This window comes from Rana temporaria, chromosome 1 (assembly GCF_905171775.1).
Source record: "Rana temporaria chromosome 1, aRanTem1.1, whole genome shotgun sequence".
Classification (NCBI taxonomy): Eukaryota; Metazoa; Chordata; class Amphibia; order Anura; family Ranidae; genus Rana; species Rana temporaria.
The window spans coordinates 284,952,948-284,972,431 of record NC_053489.1 but is presented as its reverse complement, the minus strand read 5'-3'; positions in this window follow the sequence as shown (position 1 = coordinate 284,972,431).

Here is a 19,484-nt window from a genome sequence, read left to right as displayed (position 1 = left end):
GGTGGGAGTTATAGGGTCTACAAGCTATGGTACCAATTACTGAAAATTGATCAATTTGATCACACCTGATGTACTGACAGCCTCTCTCATTTCTTGAGACCCTAACAAGCCAGTAAAGTACAAATACCCCCCAAATGACCCCTTTTTGGAAAGTAGACATTCCAATGTAGTTAGTAAGAGGCATAGTTAGTTTTTTGAAGTTGTAATTTTTTTCCCACAATTCTTTGCAAAATGAAGATTTTTTTTTTCACACCATATTGTCATTATAACAGGTTGTTTCTCTCACATGGCATGTATATTCCACAAATGACACCCCAAAATATGTTCTGCTGCTCCTCCTGAGTATGGCGATACCACATGTGTGAGACTTTTACACAACCTGGCCACATACAGAGGCCCAACACTGAAGTAGCAACTTCTAGCATTCTAGAAGCATAAATTACACATCTAATCTCTCAACCACCTATTACATTTTTGAAGGCCCTGGAGCACCAGGACAATGGAAACGCCCACAAAGTGACCCCATTTTGGAAAGCTAACACCCCAACGTATAATCTAAGAGGCATAATGAGTCTTTTGAACGGTTCTTTTTTTTCCAGATGTTTTTGGAAAATGTGTGAAAAAATAAAAACGTATTTTTTTTTACAGAAAGTTGTCCATTTATAGGATATTTCCAACACATAGCATGTACATAGAAAAAATTACACCCCAAAATATATTCTGCTGCTCCTCCTGAGTACGGCGATACCACATATGTGAGACTTTTACACAACCTGGCCACATACAGAGGCCCAACACTGAAGTAGCAACTTCTAGCATTCTAGAAGCATAAATTACACATCTAATCTCTCAACCACCTATTACAATTTTGAAGGCCCTGGAGCACCAGGACAATGGAAATGCCCACAAAGTGACCCCATTTTGGAAAGCTAACACCCAACGTATAATCTAAGAGGCATAATGAGTCTTTTGAACGGTTCTTTTTTTTCCAGATGTTTTTGGAAAATGTGGGAAAAAATAAAAACGTATTTTTTTTTTACAGAAAGTTGTCCATTTATAGGATATTTCCAACACATAGCATGTACATAGAAAAAATTACACCCCAAAATATATTCTGCTGCTCCTCCTGAGTACGACGATACCACATATGTGAGACTTTTACACAACCTGGCCACATACAGACGCCCAACACTGAAGTAGCAACTTCTAGCATTCTAGAAGCATAAATTACACATCGAATCTCTCAACCACCTATTACAATTTTGAAGGCCCTGGAGCACCAGGACAATGGAAACGCCCACAAAGTGACCCCATTTTGGAAAGCTAACACCCCAACGTATAATCTATGAGGCATAATGAGTCTTTTGAACGGTTTATTTTTTTCCAGATGTTTTTGGAAAATGTGGAAAAAAATAAAAACGCATTTTTTTTTACAGAAAGTTATCCATTTATAGGATATTTCCAACACATAGCATGTACATAGCAAAAATTACACCCCAAAATATATTCTGCTGCTCCTCCTGAATATGGCGATACCACATGTGTGAGACTTTTACACAGCCTGGCCACATACAGAGGCCCAACATCCAAGAAGCACCATCAGGTGTTCTAGGGACATAAATTACACATCCAATTTCCTTACAATCTATCACATTTTTGAAGGCCCTTCATATTTCTAACACAGCATGTACATACCAAGAATTACACCCTAAAATACATTCTGCTGAGTAATGGGTAAAAAAAAAAAAAGAAGAAGATTACCTGTGGTTTTAGTAGTGCAATTGTCCACAGAAGGAGAACCCTGATCCAGGCAGCAGGCAGAGACGTGATCACTGGTCAGCGACAGTGAATGGAATTGTCCAGGCAGCAGGCAGCAGGCAGGAATATTGTCCATAGTCAGTACAGTGCCAGCAGTGCCAAAATATTCGTCCTGGTAGGAACATGGTCCAAGTAGCGGGCCAGAAAAGAATGGGGACAGGGGTAGAGGCTTCTCCCACCCAAATCTCTTTGAAGCCTCCGGGCAACCAGACCTTAATCCGGGAATGAGAAAACTAAAAAATTTGTTTTTTCATCCAGAAAAACAATTCTGGAGCCCCTCACATATGTGAGACCCCTGTGTTCCCACTAGTATAGCAGGGTAAAAGATTAATCCAAGGGGCAGGCAAAAAACATGGTCAAACAGTCCAGGGTCAGTTCCAGAGCAGGCAGAGGTAGGTACAGTTTAGGGTTAGGCAAAAGAGTGGTCGTATAACAAGCCAGGGTCAGTTCCAGAGAAGGCAGAGGTATGTTTAGGGTTAGGCAAAAGAGTGGTCGTATAACAGGCCATGGTCGGTTCCGGAGAAGGCAGAGGTACAGTTCAGTGCAGTGGCATAAGGGGTGTGGGGGGAAATGACAGGAAATTAGAATTGCGTTTACCATACGTCCCTAATAATGTAGAAACGTATGGTAATGGCGGAAACATGTACCAATACAGAGGCCTGGTTGGGAAGGACAATCGGGACAGTAATACGTGGTGTCTTTTCGAATTCCTCTTCTGGAGCACACCCGGCACCTCTTCTGATTTCTGTGGCCTGATTCTTGGGGGACGGTTTTCTCAGGAAAGTGACGCTCGTGGAGTCTGCTCACAGAATCAGAGCGAATGTTTTCCGGTGGGTTTTCAGGGTACAAAAGGGCGGTGATGACTTCTTCTTGATAGTCCAGATATGATACGGGGTTCTCTGATGATTTTTTGTAGATTACATAGGAATTATAAAAGGCCAAACTAAAAAAATAAATGGACACTTTCTTGTACCAGTGGCGGGATTTTCTTGTGGGCAGGTAGGGTTCTAACATCTGGTCATTGAAGTCCACTCCCCCCATGAACAAATTATAGTCATATATGCATTTTGGTTTTTGGATTGGGCCGGTTCTTTTGGGGACTTCCACGTGGGTGTCATTGTGGATTGATGAGAGCATGTGGACGTTCCGTTTGTCCCTCCACCTGACAGCCAATATCTCCTGGTTCCTCAATGCTGCAGAGACTCCCCTCGTCTGAGCTTTTCATTCATCAGTTTTTGCGGGAAGCCTTTTCTATTGGGTCTTACTGTGCCACATGCTGGGGTATTCCTAAGGTAAAGACAGCGAAACAGGGGCAAGCTGGTGTAGAAATTATCCACATAAAGGTGGTATCCCTTTCCAAAGAGTGGATAGATCAGATCCCAGACTACTTTTCCGCTGACTCCGATATACTCTGGGCATTCAGGGGGATGCAGTTGGGAGTCCTTCCCTTTGTACACCATGAAGGAGTAGAGGTACCCTGTGGCTCTGTCGCAAAGTTTGTACATTTTGACCCCATATCGGGCCCTTTTGCTGGGGATGAACTGCTTGATGCCCAGCCTGCCTGAGAATTTGACAAGGGACTCATCCACGGATATGTTCTGGTCAGGGGTATATAATTGGGGAAATTGTTGAGAGAAAAAATTTAGAAGTGGCCAAATTTTATATAGCTTGTCAAAAGCAGGGTCATTTTGGGGAGGGCACTGGGCGTTGTCGTTAAAGTGGAGGAACCGCATAATTATTAAATATCGGGATCTTGGCATAAGGGAGGAGAAGATTGGCATGTGGTGAATGGGTTTGGTGGACCAGTAGAAGTACAATTGTTTTTTTTTTTAAAGTTCCATAGAAAAAGTTAGGCCTAAGAAAATGTTAAATTCCTCCACGGTGAGTTCTCTCCACTCAAAGGGGCGGGCATATCTGGGACCAGGGTTGCTTCTTATGTACTGTTGTGCGTAGAGATTGCACTGGGCCACAATGAAGGATAGCAAATCTTTGGTGAAAAGTAAATTAAAAAAATTAAGCATGGAAAAGTTTTCGGTGTTTACCTGGACACCTGGCTGGGCAGTGAAAGGGGGGATATTTGCTGCTCCGGAATTAGGGGGAAGCCACAGGGGGTTTTGAAGGCCATAGGGAAGGCTGGCATGGCCCCTATCCCTTTGGGGCTGAGATGACACCCTACTGGTGCCTGGGCTTTGTTGCAGTGGCAAAGCGCTTGAGGTGGACGGCACAGCGCTTGAGGTGGACGGCACAGCGCTTGAGGTGGACGGCACAGCGCTTGAGGTGGACGGCACAGCGCGTCTGGGAGTAGGCCGCTTCTCCACGCCAGCACCCCTTCTTTTCCTGGGCACACGTTCCTCTTCAGATTCGGAATCAGACCCACTGTCTATAACGGGTTCATAGGCCGAATCCGAATCAGACAGAGACTCCTCGCTGCTCTCATCTCTCATGGCTAGTAGACGCTGGTAGGCCTGCTCACCGGTAAAGAATTTTTTTGCCATACTGGTGGCTGGTGAGGCTGTACTGCAGAGCACTGTGGTGGCACTGGTGGACACAGGTGGACACAGTTGGGCACAGGCGGCACTTATGTGCACTGTAGTGGCACAGGTGTGGCTCTGGTGGGCACAGGCGGCACTGGTGGGCACAGGCGGCACTGGTGGGCACAGGCGGCACAGGTGGCTCTGGTGGGCACAGGTGGCTCTGGTGGGGCTCTGGTGTGCACTGATTAGCAGAACAGGCAGCACTGGTGGGCACAGGCAGCACTGGTGGGCACTGGTGGCACTGGTGGCACAGGCAGCACTGGTGGGAACAGACGGCACTGGTGGGAACAGACGGCACTGGTGGGCACAAGCGGCACTGGTGGGCACAGGCGGCACTGGTGGGCGCAGATGGCACTGGTGGGCACAGGCAGCACTGGTGGGCACAGGCGGCACTGGTGGGCACAGGCAGCACTGGTACGGCACTGTTGTGGCACTGGTATAGGACTGTTGTGGCACTGGTGCGGCTCTGGTGACACTGGTGCGGCTCTGGTGACACTGGTGCAGCTCTGGTGACACTGGTGTGGCACAGGTGGCACAGATGTGGCACTACTGGGCACAGATGTGGCACTGTTGGGCACAGATGTGGCACTATGGACACAGATGTGGCTCTATTGGGCACAGATGTGGCACTTTAGGCACAGATGTGGCACTATTGGGCACAGATGTGGCACAGATGTGGCACTATGGGCACAGATGTGGCACTATGGGGCACTATGGGGCACTAATTGGCAATGTAACACTCACAGTTTATCTCCTCTTCTCTCCTGCTGATACTGTGTGAGGAGAGGAGAGGAGATGAACTTTCTCTGACCTCCTTTGTTTACATTGTGATCGCGCCGTCATTGGACGGCGCGATCACATGGTAAAAGACCGTTGTTATTGGTCAATTACCGCAATCTGTGTAGCGCCGGGTCTCATAGACCCGGCGCGCACAGAATTTTCTTTGTGCGCGCCCGAGGCGGCGCGCATTCCTGATTTTGCTGGGCGCCGTTACATAACGGCGGACCCCAGTTAAGCAACCACATTGCCGCCGTTATATGACAGCGGCTGGTGGTTAAGTGGTTAAAGCAAGACAGGAAGTGGTAGGAGAGTAAAGGAGCATAGTGTAGGCTGTGCATGGTGAATGGTGGACAAGGAAAAGCTGTGAGAAGCTGTGAAAAGCTGTAAAAGCACTTGGCAGTGTCCTGCCTGGAAGCCTGCTACTGGGAAACTTACCTGCAAGGACGCTTTAACTGCGATAGCAGTTCTGAGCTCTACAAGTCGGTGAGACTGATTATTTCTTTTTTTTTGCTGCTGTGAAGCCATTTAAGTTCAATAAACCTCAGTTTTGATTTAAAAACCTGTGTCCTGCGATCAAGCTGGTTCCCCGAACTTTACAATATATATATATATATATATATATATATATATATATATATATTTTTTTTTTTATTTATTTATTTATTTTAATACATCGCCTGAAGTGTACTAGAAACAGTACACCACCGAATGCACTGTAGATATAGACTACACTGGATGCAGAGTATGTAAATAATATATATATATATATATATATATATATATATATATATATATATATATATATATATATATAATCAAATACACTGCCACTAACTGAATAACCTGCCTGCTTAATCTAACTCAAGCTATCTCTCTGCCAACAACACTATACGCGGCCGCTATGTAAGCAGTTTTATATAGTGTGGGGTGTGGACTTAGTCCCCTGAGCCATGATTGGCCAAAGGCACCCTGCCTTTGGCCAATTATGGCTCTCTCAGCAGAGCGCACTGTGACTGTCCATAGCATGCAGGTTCGACTCGAACCGCTGGCTCATCCCTATTCAGAAAACATGTAGCTATTCTTCCTTTCACTTTCTTACTCAGTGGTTTTTACAAGTGAAAAATAGCTGTGAATATAAAGTAGACAGCATGATGTGATTAATGCTAACTTTAGTTTTTACTAAAATATTCAAAATATTCAAATGATGCAAGGGATGAAGCATGTACAAAAATACATTATTATTCAGTTGTGCCTGGGGCCCGATGTCTAAAATATCCCTATCTGCAAGCTTAATTATACAATTTACTGTAGTTATTATTTTTAGACATATCAATGCATGTGCTTGACATGTAGTTTTATCTCCATTCATGGTTTTAAAGAATGTCCTGTTTTTGCAAGTAGATATAAAGAACGTTTAGGTACTCTCTAAGCTTGTGATTGTTTTTATTTATTTTTTGGCTGGTGTGTATACTTTAGGGATGTAAGACTAACATGATGGTCTGGTTAATGACTTTGGTGCAAAGAAAAGACAACATTCCCAAATCCCCTTTTGTTATAAGCAGTAATTGATTAATACTGAAAACATTCCCCTGGAGCTTTATGCAAAGTCACTATATTCCAGAGGATTTTGATATAAGCTTAATTTATTCATAACAGAGGGACAACATGAATATTAGAGGACTAATGTTGCGTTGATAATATTGACATTAAGGAGATTAAAATGCCAGAGGTATTAATAATATCATTGCCTTCATTTTATGAATTGACATTACAGTCATTACTGCTATATGGTAATACATATTGCACAGTAAACTTTCAATACATTCAGTTAATCTCACATCTATAAGGTAAACAGACTGTATATCTTTTTTTAAAGATACTACAGGGTTTATTTATTAAATATGTAAATAGTGGCAATGTTTAGTACTAGGGTTGTCCCGATACCGATACTAGTATCGGTATCGGGACCGATACCGAGTATTTGCGCTAGTACTCGTACTCGCGCAAATACTCCCGATACCAAAATAGAATACTTTTTTTTTTTTTTTTTTTACATCGAGCGGTGCATAGAGGTGAGCGGTGCATAGAGGTCTGGGTGATTCTGATTCAGTATTCATTTACCTGGCTGCACGTATCTGCACGTACCCGGCGTCGGCGGCGCCGTCAGCCAATAACCGGCGTCCATCACGCTGCGGCTGCCACTTCCCTCCGGCTCCTCCTATGTTTAGAGCAGCCCTGCTCCCCTCCCAGCGGCGTGACGTATCTCAGGGGTCACGGCCGTATGCGGGAGGGGATGGGAGGAGGAGCATGGGAGGAGCCGAGCCCGAGGAGAGAGGCCGTTCAAGCGTCAAGAGGAGGTGGAGCCAGCGCCGCCGAGGAGGAACGAAGAACGGCGATACAACAACGATACAGTCAGTGCCACCACCACCGCACCATTGCCAGCAAGTAAGGTTAACAAGTGTGACTAAGGCATCTGACTACAGTGCAGTTTGATCGGATGTATGCAGATTATGATCTGTGATGACTGCCATTCAGATTTTTTTAATATGCATCATGGCGGGGGGGGGGGAAGGGGTAAATACAGTATGCCACCACTGGTCATAGTTACTGATGTGATATGTGTATGAAGATTATGAACTGTGACTCACAATTCATAATCTTCATACACTTGTTACATCAGTTACTATGACCAGTGGTGGCAGACAGTACATTCCCCTCCCCCTCCCCCCTCGCCATGCTGCGTATTAAAAAAAATCAGAAAGCCAGTCTGTGAGGGGGAGGGGGGGGGGGCGGAGGAATATACTGTCTGCCACCACTGGTCATAGTAACAGATGTAATAATGTGATATGTGTATGAAGATTAGATTATGAACTGTGACTGCCATTCTGATTTTTTTAACCACTTCCATACCGCGCCATAGGGAAATGACGGTGGCAGGAAAAAAAGTATCGGTATTCGGTATCGGCGACTACTTGAAAAAAAGTATCGGTACTTGTACTCGGTCCTAAAAAAGTGGTATCAGGACAACCCTATTTAGTACCTTTAAACAAGCCAATGAGAAATGAGCTACCAACACCAGCCAACACATTTTTTTTTTTAACGAGGAAGGTTTTTTTTTATTGTGGGAGTGGGACATTTTTATTATTATTATTATTATTATTATTACAGGTACTTATTTAGTGCCGTCAATTAATGCAGCACTTCACATATACATTGCACATTCACATCAGTCCCTGCCCTCAAGTATCTTACAATCTATGGTCCCTAAGTCGCAAACATACACATACTAGGGCCAATGTTGACAAGATCAAAATTAATCTATCAGCATGTCTTTGGAGTGTGGGAGGAAACCAGTATTAAGATGTCTATGTACCTGTGCCACATTTTGTTGTGGCAAAGGTACGTAGACAACATTATTTTCCTTTGTACTTAAACAGAGTATTTGTTGCAGGAATTTGTGGAGACTCTTGACACTAATGGAGAAAAGTTACTTTTTAGAGTGAAGTTGAACCTAATTGGTTTAACTTTCTTGGATGTTATAAACAAAAAATTTGATGGTTCCTGTTTTAGAACTTTTATATTGCAAGCTGACAACAGGCAATACAATTTTACATGCTAAAAGTTTCCACTCTTTTGTTTTAATAAGGGGAATCCCCTTCAGCCAGTATCAGAGAGTCTACAAAAACAACTCAAGAAACAAAGCTTTCGAAAATGAACCCAAACAGCTACATATAGAGTTTTAAAAAAGCGACTCTAGGAATAAAGATCCCAGAAAGGTCTATCAAGGGGCCAAAGGAATGAGACATGACCATGGTAACCAGGTAGTGAGAAGTAGAAAAGAGGGGGCATGGCTGGCCAGAGACCAAGATGGACGCTGGTCTCTGAGGCTCTCTACACCGGACCGGGCATTAGTGACTATCCCCCCGCTACCAGCAGTGCCAGCACCTTCACAGCGGACTCTTCCCTGTCCACCCCGCAAAATATGGCGATAAAACGGAAAGAGGAGCAGTGGCACCCGCAGAAGCTTACCGCCTTTCTCTTCCAGCCGGTGGAGAGGCCGGCAAGATAGGGAAGGCTCACTGCTTTTCACGAACGGCTCCTCTGTCATCCCGACTCCACAGCACTCAACGGCCACGTCTCCTGCTGAAGACAACAGCATGGAGCTACAGCTACCTACAAGCAATCCGGAACAGCTTTTCTCCTCACATGCTGATCTCAGGCAGACCTGATAAAGCAAGAATGAGGCTTGACTCTCGAGCTACCGATCCTCATCAGGTAAGCTACCCTTCTTCTTCTGGGTTAATGCCAGCTCCTCCAGGCACCATTTCCATGTTCCCTACATCCAATCAGCCAGTGCTAGACTCTACCCCCAAGGAAATGCTACTATCACTTCACAGTTCCTTACAAGCTGACATGCTCCATCTTATACAGCAGTTTAAGCAGGAAGTTTACATACTGGGGAACAGGGTAGAACACATGGAAGCAAGGATGGGGGACTATGCAAACACTATAAAGGATGTAATTGATGCTCAAGAAGCACAATCTGAGGAACAAATTTGGATTAAAGATAAGATAGCAGATATTGAAGACCGGTCCCACCGGAACTATATCAAAATCAGAGGAATATCCGAAGAGATACAGGATTTGTCCACCTACGTACGCGGTTTGATCAAAACACTCCTCCCAGAGCTCAAAAATATTAAGTTGGTTATAGACCGCATCCATAGACTCCCCAAACCCAAGCATCTGCCTAGTTCGATACCCAGGGTTGTCATCCTGCTCATCCATTTTTATCACACCAAAGACCAATTCATGTAAAAAGCTAAATCTTTGGGAACCTTACCTGAGCCATAAGCAAATCTACAACTTTTTGCGGACCTATCGCAACACACTCTGCAACGCTGCAGGCAATTGAATACCATCACTAAAGCTTTACACAACCATCAAATTCCGTACCAATGGGCGAACCCAGCCAAACTCCTGGTCACTTACCAAGGTTCCAAACATGTTATCCCCACTCTCCAAATGGTCTCCAGCAACTGCACACATGGGGCATCCTTCCTGATAAACCTGCCTCGCATTTCCCATTTTCAATGCGAGCAGCATCAACTTATTACCACCCACAGCCTCAAAGGATCCACCCAAGATCCAATCCTCACTAGCAGGCGCTATAGACCACCTGGTAACACTTAGCCCACTCTGGTAAAACCCAGGTCATCATTAGTTACCGGTCCTACCCCACTTGTCTCTTACCTCCGTGCTTTAATCCTTCAACTCTAGCTGCTCCATCTGGTAGACTCACTGTAATACTTGACCACATCCTTCCACCCCAACAGATTGCTTATAGTGAACTTCATCATCCTCTCCCTTGAGCCAATACTATGACCATTAAGATATTATCCATCAATACAAAGGGCCTAAACCACCTGGTGAAGGGAGCGTCTCTTTAGAAGCTAGGCTTATCTACATAATGCAATTTTTTTTGTGCGCAAGAAATGCATTTCCACTCTCAACACCAACCCAAATGCTCCCACAGATACTTCCCGCAAATCTTCACAGCCAGTGCCCCAGCAAAAAGGAAGGGGTCCCCCTGGCAATCAAAGACACGGTTTCTTTCCAACTACTACACTGCGTTGAAGACATTGATGGCCGCTTGATTATTCTTGTATGTCTTCTAAACAACTCTCCCTACACAATTGTAAATGCGTATGCTGCTAACACCCATCAAGTGCGCTTTTTGAAGAAGCTTCACAAAAAAGTCAGCAAAATCCAACACGGTTCCACTATCTGGTATGGGGACTTCAATATTCCTCCAGACCCCAACTCGATTCCTCCACCCCATCAAAAAGGAATAGTCCATCCAGGCCTTTCTCCACAATTCCCAACTCCACAATGTTTGGTGCTGTCAGCATGCCACAGAACGTGATTACACCTTCTTGTCCTTATGCCACAGCGTCTACTCTAACATCGACCTTTTCCCCGCAGACAAATGGCTTCTGCAGAAATTATCAGCTTCGGACATTCTACCATGTACATGGTCTGACCATGCACCAACATGTGTAACTATAGAGGACACCAAAAGTTCTAAACATGCATTCATCTGGAGAATGAACACTAATCTACTTCAATCATCCCCTTACTCTGAGGAACTTCATTGTCACCTTGAAGAATTTTTTTAATTTTATTTGGTTCCATCAACTGATCCGGCAATGCTATAGGCCACACAAAAAGCATATATACGAGGACTTTTCATTCAATTTGGAGCTAAAAATGAAGAGAGAATTAGTGCGGCGCATTAAAAAATTACTGATAGACATTTAAAACACAAACTCCCAAACTGGGCTACCTTAGACTGGAACTTAGAACACTGCTAAAAATTTGATAAACCGCAAAAACACCTAAAATTATCTTTCAGAGGCGATTCAGTTCGCATGTGCCGCGCTATATACGTTTTTCATTCATTCATTCATATATTCTATGCATCTGGCAATAAAGCAGGTAAACTCCTGTCTTTACAACTGAAAGGCCACCTCCAAAAATCCCACATTTCCTTTTTACTCCATCCAACCACAAAAAAAGCATGTAACCAATCCACAAGATATTGCGGATGCATTTAGCACTGATTATATTACTCTTTATAATCTTAGAGATTACCCTTTCTCCCCATTCCAATCCTTTTTTGAAGCCATTCAAATTACCATCCCTAACCCAAGCTCAACTGACAAACCTCAACTTACCCTTTCACACGTCAGAGATCAAACAGGCAACAGAAGCCTTGACAAACAAAAAATCCACAGGCCCAGATGGCTTTGTGGGGAAATACTTCAAACAAAACAAGGGCATCCTCTTCAAATCTTCAATGCTGTTACCTCCTCGTCCTCCTTCCCAAACGATACGTTGAACGCTTTGATTGTAACTTTACCAAAGCCAGGGAAGGAGCCTCCCCAAAACTTCAGACCCATCTCCCTCCTTAACCAACACCTTAAACTATATGCCAAAGTTATATATCAGACAGGAGGCTCATATCTTATGCATTATCTTTCCTTTAATAATGCCCACAGCAGAAATACAACTTTAGTGAATTTTAGTAATAATAAAAGAACTTTAAAACAAACTACAAGTCCCAGCAGCCCCTTGGGCCTATCAGCCAATCACGTGGTCCTTGCCAGTATATAAGGGGCTGCCCCTTTAATCACTTCCTCTTTCTTTCTGCTCACAGCAAGAAATCAGATAAGTACTATTCAAATGACTACTAATTTTAGTTTGATATACATTAGTTTATTCAGAGATTGTAATATTATTGGGATTCGTGGATGGGACTTGCTCCCTCCACGCTTCTAGACTATTTAGATATTGTCTATATTGTTTATATATTATGTTTTTCCCCTTTTAGGATAAAATAGATATGTTTCTGTTATCATCATTGTCCTGGGAAAGGTAGTGAATCGCTAGGTTTACCAACGCTCAAACCACCTGTTTGCAGCGCTAACAATAACCTCCAAGGTTGTTTTTCCCCTAGATCTTTTATCTCCCAGGCAGCGCCATTTCACTAGCTTGGCGCCCTTTCCCTACCTCCTCACACGCTCCGCGCGCTTCTCCTCAGTCGCTCGTGTCTCTGGGGGGGGGCGTGTCGAGCAGGTCACACTTCCTCCTATCAACGTCCAGTGCGCTGCGGGGGGCGTGCCCGGCGGAGCTCCGCTCCAACCTACCAGCATGCAGGAGACGTAATCTCGCGAGATTACGCTCTCCTGGACGGGGGATCTTCCTATCGTACGCCACGGCTCCAGTGTGGAGTGACCTGGCGGTACGGTAGGACGTCTTAGAGTATCCCCTGCGGCCCACAAATAGAGATATATTTTTTCTTTTTAAAAAATCAATTAACCCCTTCAGCGGCTATCTCCTGTCAGATACCCACAGTATCTGCTAATACCACTGAGAGCTTACTGCTGAGTGCATAAATAGTTATATATATTTCCCTAAACTGCACTTCCCAAGTTTAGTTGAGAAACCATCATGGCTGATGAGGATTGCTCTGAATTCACTGCTATGCCAGCTGAGGGAAATATTACCCCCCAAAACCCTATTTTCCTTACTGCTGCCCAGATACAGGAATTAATAAACCACTCGGTGCAAATAGCCATGGCTTCCGCCCCTGTATCACAATTGACTGCACCTGTCATGCCTGGACCCCCAGGCCGTGGTGAACCGCCCACAAAGGGCAAAGCGACACACAAGCGCAAACATGTTCCCACAACACACGACTCCCCGGCAGGGGAAGTAAATAATGTGCCCCAGGCAGCACCCAACCCGGTCTGCCGACCCACTACCCTACCAGACTCTCACCGACCCCTGAGCCTCGGGGAGCAGCAAAAGCAGAGGCAGAAGTCCGCCAAACGGACTAAACCAGATTCCTTTGTGGACACATCAGATTCGTCCACAGGATCTGAGGCGTCAGACGCCTATGAGTCTGAGGAAGATACGGATTATGAGGGTAGTGGGCATATGGCGCCACCTGACAACGCCACCCCTGTAACCCAGGGCGAAATTATCCTAGACGCCAGGGGAGAACCCTTCTTCGACCCAGAAGGGATTTCTCACCCCCGATCTGGCGAATGGGCTCCCCTCCCGGAGGTAGCCCAATATATTCAATACTGGGCCCGTAGGTCCGTAGATAAGAATAACCGCAGTAAGCTGAGGGCGGAGTGCCCCCGTCCCTGTATCCCGAAAAAGACGGTAGTCACCCCAGAAGTAGACCCGGTACTTCTCAGGTACCTTACCAAACAAGGTAAATACTCCAAAAAGGGGATCGAAAGATCCTTCCGATCTATTCAGGATAGAATCCTTGACCTGTTTGGCCCAGTCACCAAAATACTGAACATTGCCGAACAGGCCTCCTCCACGGAGACCCCTGTAGACCTGGACCAACTTAGAGGTTGGGCCCAGAGAACAGTATGCCTACTAGGCTCCGCCAATACCATTTGCTCCACAGAGCGTCGCCGCTCCATACTGATGAGGTTAGACCCTCAATTGGCCCACCTCGCAGACTCAGAACCAGGCCCTTCAGCCGAAGGTATGCTCTTTGGCGATTCACTTATTAAGGACATTAATAAGATGGTAGGATTATACACCAGTTTGGACAAAGCCCAATCATCCCTGAAGAAATCAGGGTCAACCAAGGTTTTTCCTAGGGCCGGCAGAAACAGGGGCCGTTCTGCCGGTCGCTATTCCGCAGGCAGGCAATACTTTAGAGCTCCCGCTCAGTACAGCCAGGCTTCACAATCCTACCCAATCCCGGTGGCGCAACCAGCCCCCTTCTTTCCACCTCGCGGACGACCCTGGAGAGGACGCGGAGGGAGAGGCTACCCCCGCTCAAGACCTAATACCGGTGAGTGTCACACACCCGAATCCTTGTCACATTCTCTTGGGGGGAAGGCTGAGACATTTTATCCACGCTTGGTCTGCGATTACGGCAGACGCCTGGATACTCAACACGGTGGCAGGATATCAGATAGAACTGTACTCCTTGCCAGAAATGAATGTAATGCCTCAACCCATCAAATTCTCAAACAAAAGTTCAACACTCATAGACCTAGAACTTCAGGCCCTTCTTACCAAACAGGCCGTGATAGAGGTTCACCCTGTCTCCCCGGGGTTTCTCAGCAACCTCTTTCTAGTAAGAAAAAAGGATGGCGGATTTCGCCCCGTCATAAATCTAAGGACCCTCAACCAACATGTCGTCTACCGACATTTCAAGATGGAGGGGATCCACTATTTGAGAGACTTGTTACGCCCCGAGGACTGGCTAGTAAAGGTGGACTTGAAGGATGCCTACCTCACAGTCCCCATTCATCCTGCTTCCCAACACCTCCTGCGGTTCCTTTGGAGAGACAGGTTGTGGCAGTTCACTTGCCTCCCCTTCGGACTCTCCTCCGCCCCGTGGTGCTTCACCAAATTGTTGAAGCCGGTGGTGGCGGCCTTACGGAGCAGGGGCGTCCGGTTAATCATATACCTGGACGACCTCCTCATAATGGCCCGATCTCACCACCAAGCGATGACCCATGCCACCTGGACCGTCAGATTGCTCCAGGGACTAGGTTTCATCATCAACCACGAGAAATCCATCTTGACCCCTTCACAGGAGATGGAGTTTTTGGGGTTCTTAGTGGACACCAAACACTCTATACTTCGCTTACCCAAAGCCAAGCTAACTACTATCCGCAAGGAGATTCGTGCCATATTGTACAAACGGCGAGTATCTTTACGCGGTTTGGCCCGATTAGTAGGACTTTTATCGGCCTCTATTCAGGCCATCTTCCCGGCTCCCCTCCATTACCGAGCCCTTCAGAGACTCAAAGCGCTCCACCTGCGACAGGGTCTTCGCTATGCAGACGAAGTACCTCTGGATGCAGAAGCAATAGTAGAATTGCGTTGGTGGCTGAGTCACGCCATCGATTGGAACGGGAAGACCATCTTCAGCTCCAATCCGGATTATATTATAGAATCGGATGCGAGTCGACACGGCTGGGGGGCTCGCTGCGGAACATCCACCACAGGAGGGACATGGTCCGCAGGGGAGTCCCTGCTTCATATCAATGCGTTGGAACTCATGGCGGCCTTCTTCGCCCTCAAGAGTCTCCTTCCGAACGCCTCCAATTGTTGCGTATTGCTGCGGATGGACAATGTAACCGCAGTCCAATACGTCAACCGCCTAGGAGGTTCCAGATCCAAAGCTCTGGCGAACCTGGCAAAAGAGTTTTGGCACTTCTGTCTGGAACGCAACGTCGTTCCTCTGGCGGAATACATCCCGGGTGCCTCGAACTTGATCGCGGACTGGAATTCCAGATACCTCACAGATTCCAGCGATTGGCGACTGGATCGGACGGTATTCCTTTCTCTGTTCCGGTTATGGGGTCCTTTCTCCGTGGACCTGTTCGCATCCCGCCTCAATTGCCAACTCCCTCGCTTTTACAGCTGGAGGCCGGACCCCGAAGCCCTGGCAATAGATGCCCTTCGGCAGGTTTGGCCGCGAGGGACACACTATGCGTTCCCTCCCTTCTCCATGATCCTCAGACTCCTATTGCAGGTGGCAAACCTGCAAGCTTCAGTTGTGCTGATCACTCCTTGGTGGCCAACACAACCGTGGTTTCCCCTTCTCCTGGGAATGACCATAGATCTCCCCAGGCTGCTTCCCCGGGTTCCTCACCTCCTCTCCAATCCTGCAGGAGAACCCCACCCTCTGGTCGTGGATCACAACCTTCATCTCCTCGCTTGGCTGATTTCGGGGTGTCAGGCGCAGATTGCGACCTTTCACGAACAGCTAGGGACCTTCTCGCCCTGGCCTGGGCCCCCGGGACTAGATCGGCATACCGATCAGCCTGGGGAACCTGGGTACGTTGGTGTGATCAACGGAATATTGATCCCGTTCACGCACCTGTAGCAATGGTTGCTAACTACCTGGCAGATTCTTTTGCTTCCGGGAGATCTTATAGCTCCATTAACGTGTACCGCTCTGCGATTTCGGCCTACCATTCCCCGGTAGATTCCCTTCCAGTGGGCAAACACCCCATGGTGTGTCGTCTCCTGCGAGGCGTTAGGTTCCAACGTCCTCCTCGCCCCAGATATCAAAGCACCTGGGATGTCTCCAGGGTATTGAACATGTTTTCTACATGGGAAGATAACGACGCTCTTCCGCTAAAACTGTTGTCCTTCAAGCTTACAGTCCTTTTATGCCTTGTCTCCATCAAGCGCATATCCGATGTGAGGGCCCTGGACATATCCAGACGCCAATTCTCACCTCAAGGCGTACAGTTTTCAGTAGTTCGTAGAACAAAGACAGGGATACAATCTGTATTCTATCCCTTTTTCCCATCACATCCACGTTTATGCGTGGTTCGCTGTTTACAGACGTATGAATTACAGACGGCCCCGCTTCGGTCTCCGTCTCTATCCCAACTTCTTATTTCTTACGTCGGCCCACACCTGCCGGTTTCCTCGGCCACTCTGGCCAGATGGGTTAGATCCACCATGGGCTTGGCTGGGATTGACGTTACACGATTCGGTGCACACTCTTCCAGGGGTGCAATGGCCACGAAGGTAATCACCTCGGGAGGTTCGCTTTCGGACCTTCTGAGAGCGGCGGACTGGTCTTCCGAATCCACCTTCCGCCAATTCTACTTTAGACCGGAGGAACACGTATCTATGTCGGTTCTATAACTCGGTTGTTAATTAGACGTATACTTGATTGTTATTGTATTTATATCTAGGTATGACTTTGAACTTGCATAAGATATGAGCCTCCTGTCTGATATATAAATTGAGATTTTCCTAGCTTGTGACGGAAAATATTAGTTATATGAAGACAGGAGGCGAGTATCTTCCCTCCCGACCCAACCCTATCATGGTCTTTTTTTTCTCATATTGTTCCAGGTTACTGAGGACCGCAACACGCGAGCCAAGGGCTGAGCAATTTCCGGAGGAATCTCCTTTGTTATCCCCGTTGGGACCTCTACTTACTCGATTCACCGAATCCAAATCGTTGATGGTCGGAAGACTAGTTGGAATTGAAGTTCGCGGTTTCAAGTCTTTGACAGTTCGCTCCAAGAAAGAGGAAGTGATTAAAGGGGCAGCCCCTTATATACTGGCAAGGACCACGTGATTGGCTGATAGGCCCAAGGGGCTGCTGGGACTTGTAGTTTGTTTTAAAGTTCTTTTATTATTACTAAAATCCACTAAAGTTGTATTTCTGCTGTGGGCATTATTAAAGGAAAGATAATGCATAAGATACTCGCCTCCTGTCTTCATATAACTAATATTTTCCGTCACAAGCTAGGAAAATCTCAATTTATAGCCAATTGTTTAATTGACATTTTACCAGAGCTAATTCACCCTGATCAATCAGGCTTTACCAAATGCCGACAAACATTAAACACCACCTGGCGCATGATTAATTATCATCCATTATGCTTAAAAAATCTCAGATGCCTTCTTTATTACTCTCCCTAGATGTGGAGAAGGCATTTGATAGGGTTTGATAGGGCCCTATATTTCCAAAACCCTACAAAAATTTTGATTTCATGGTCACATCTTCTCCACCATTATGGCCCTATATTCCTACCCGTCAGCCCAAGTGTATAACTCAGAAATGCTTTCTAAACCCTTCAATCTCTCTAATGGTACAAGGCAGGGGTGCCCTCTTTCCCCTCTTCATTTCAATTTACTAATGAAACCCCTAGCAGAAACCATCAGATTGCACAAAAATATTTTAGGTTTCACTATCGGCTCCACAGAGCACAAAATTAACTTATTCTCAGACGATATTATCCTAATGTTTACAAATCTGGTTACCCAATTCTAGCGATTGGCACTGATATGCGGTACTGATTGGCACTGACATGTGGCACTGCTGGGCAGCACTGATGAGGTACTGATTGACACTGTGATGGGCACTGATTGGCACTGTGGTGGGCACTGATTGGTACTGATATGGGCACTGACATCCTTTTCTGATGGGGCACTGACTGGCAGCTGATGGACACTTATTGGCAGCTGTGGTGGCACATCAGATGGGGCTGTTCTGATAATCAATGTGCTGATTATAAGCACAGACCCCCCCTCAGACAGGGAGAGCCGCCGATCTGCATTTTATCCTGCTGGACGTCATATGACGCCCAGTCATGATTTACAGAACCACCGCCCGGCTGTCATTCTCTTCTATAGGCCGGACGGAAAGTGGTAAATGAATAAAAAAAAAATGTACCCATATTTTTTGGTAATATATGAAAGATGATGTTATGCCAAGTAAATAGATACCGCTTGAAAATTGTGCACGCTCGTGGAATGGCGAACAATAACGGTAATTAAAAATCTCCATAGGTGATGCTTTAAAAAAATGTATAGGCTTCCTGTTTAGAGTTACAGGGCCAGATTCACAGAAGAAGTACGCCGGAGTATCTACTGATACTCCAGCGTACTTTCAAATTTGCCGCATCGTATCTTTAGTTTGAATCCTCAAACCAAGATACGACGGCTTCTGGCTTCGATCCGACAGGCGTACGGCTCCGTACGCCTTCGGATCGTAGGTGCAATACTTCGGCGCCCGCTGGGTGGAGTTTGCATAATTTTCCGCGTCGGGTATGCTAATTAGCTTTTTCCGGCGATCCACAAAGGTACGCGCGGCCGTCGCATTCTCTTACGTCGTCGCTAGTCGGCTTTTCCCAGCGTATAATTAAAGCTGCTATTTCGTGGCGTATAGATAGACCTGCCATGTTAAAGTATGGCCGTCATTCCCGCGTCGAATTTCGATTTTTTTTTTCCGTAAGTCGTCCGTGAATAGGAAAGGACGTAACTCACGTC